We start from the raw sequence: 2680 nt of genomic DNA, 5'->3' as shown, positions 1-2680 counted from the left end.
CTTCTTGATCTCCATCACCAAAGCACCGGCACGATCTTCTTGTCACCGGCGTCACACCATGATCTCCATCAACGTGTCACCATCGGGGTTGTCGTGCTACTCATGCTATTACTACTAAAGCTACGTCCTAGCAATATAGTAAACGCATCTGCAAGCACAAACGTTAGTTTAAAGACAACCCTATGGCTCCTGCCGGTTGCCGTACCATCGACGTACAAGTCGATATTAACTATTACAACATGATCATCTCATACATCCAATATATCACATCACATCGTTGGCCATATCACATCACAAACATACCCTGCAAAAACAAGTTAGACGTCCTCTAATTGTTGTTGCATGTTTTACGTGGTGACCATGGGTATCTAGTAGGATCGCATCTTACTTACGCAAACACCACAACGGAGATATATGAATTGCTATTTAACCTCATCCAAGGACCTCCTCGGTCAAATCTGATTCAACTAAAGTTGGAGAAACCGACACTCGCCGGTCATCCTTGAGCAACGGAGTTACTCGTAGCGATGAAACCAGTCTCTCGTAAGCGTACGAGTAATGTCGGTCCGAGCCGCTTCGATCCAACAATACCGCGGAATCAAGAAAAGACTAAGGAGGGAAGAAAAACGCACATCACCGCCCACAAAAACTTTTGTGTTCTACTCGAGAAGACATCTACGCATGAACCTAGCTCATGATGCCACTGATGGGGAACGTCGCATGGGAAACAAAAATTTTCCTACGCGCACGAAGACCTATCATGGTGATGTCCATCTACGAGAGGGGATTTCAGATCTACGTACCCTTGTAGATCGCACAGCAGAAGCGTTAAGAAACACGGTTGATGTAGTGGAACGTCCTCACGTCCCTCGATCCACCCCGCGAACCGTCCCACGAACCATCCCGCAATCCGTCCCACGATCCGCTCCGATCTAGTGCCGAACGGACGGCACCTCCGCGTTCAGCACATGTACAGCTCGACGATGATCTCGGCCCTTCTTGATCCAGCAAGAGAGACGGAGAGGTAGATGAGTTCTCTGGCAGCGTGACGGCGCTCCGGAGGTTGGTGGTGATCTAATATCAGCAGGGCTCCGCCCGAGCTCCGCAGGAACGTGATCTAGAGGAAAACCGTGGAGGAATGATGTGATCCTGTTATCAAGTGACAACACTTGCCTATGGTCAGGAACCTTGACCATCTTTGATCAACGAGCTAGTCAACTAGAGCTTACTAGGGACAGTGTTTTGTCTATGTATCCACACAAGTATTGTGTTTCCAATCAATACAATTATAGCATGGATAATAAACGATTATCATGAACAAAGAAATATAATAATAACTAATTTATTATTGCCTCTAGGGCATATTTCCAACAGTCTCCCACTTGCACTAGGGTCAATAATCTAGTTTACATCACCATGTGATTCTAACGAATCCAACACCCACATAGTTCTGGGGTCTGATCACGTCTTGCTCGTGAGAGAGGTTTTAGTCAACGGTTCTGGAACTTTCCGTGTGTTCTTTACAAATCTTTATGTCATCTTATAGATGCTGCTACTACGTGCTATTCGGAAATACTCCAAATATCTACTCTACTATACGAATCCGTTTCACTACTCATATTTATTCGGATTAGTGTCAAAGCTTGCATCGACGTAACCCTTTACGACGAACTCTTTAACCACCTCCATAATCGAGAAAAAAAATCCTTAGTCCATTAGTTACTAAGGATAACTTTGACCGCTGCTAGTGATTCAATCATGGATCACTCTCTGTACCTCTCAACAGACTTGAGGCAAGGCACACATTATGTGCGGTACTCAGCATGGCATACTTCAGATTCTACGGCCAAGGCATAGAAGACGACCTTCGTCTATTCTCTTTATTCTGCCGGGGTCGGGTTTTGAGTCTTACTCAAATTCACACCTTACAACACAACCAAGAAATCCTTAGAAATTAGGAGAGAACTTCCGCTCTGCCATTGTAACTCTCTATATCAAAGAAAAACCCATCTGGAGCCTTTCAAGTACCCTGTCGAAGAGGGAAATCATCATCGGTGGCCATCTTCATCATATAGGCGGAGGCCATGACGAGCAGGGTGTAGTTCACCCTCGGGGGTAAGGGTATGTACCAGTAGCTATGTGTTTGATCTCTCTCTCTCTCTCTCTCTCTCTCTCTCTCTTTTGTTCTTGAGATGTCCCGATCTTGATGTATTACAGGTTTGTTAATATAGTTGGATCATATGGTGTTCTTTCCTTGCTATCTTGTTGTGATGAATTGAATGTTTTGCTTTGAGATCTCGTTATGTTGGATTGAGTATTTCGGGTTTGAGAACATTAGATGTATGTCTTGCATGTGGATACCCGTGCTGACAATGGGGCACTCTTTTGATTCACTTTGATATATGTCATGGCATCAATTTGCGGATTCTGGTGATCTTGGGATCTATGCATAGGGGTTGATTGCATGTTTTCATCCTACTTTCTCTGATATAAATCTTGCGGTATGCTACCTCTTGAGCTTGCATTGGTTTTTCCCTTGAAGAGGAAAGGGTGATGCAGCACAGTAGCAGTAAGTATTTCCCTCAGTTTGAGAACCAAGGTATCAATCCAATAGGAGTATCAAGACAAGTCACCAATGTACCTGCGCAAAAACAAACAAACTTGCACCCAACGCTATAAA

The sequence above is a fragment of the Hordeum vulgare genome, chromosome 4H, assembly GCF_904849725.1.
Source record: "Hordeum vulgare subsp. vulgare chromosome 4H, MorexV3_pseudomolecules_assembly, whole genome shotgun sequence".
In the NCBI taxonomy this organism is placed as follows: domain Eukaryota; kingdom Viridiplantae; phylum Streptophyta; class Magnoliopsida; order Poales; family Poaceae; genus Hordeum; species Hordeum vulgare.
This window is presented reverse-complemented; position numbering follows the sequence as displayed.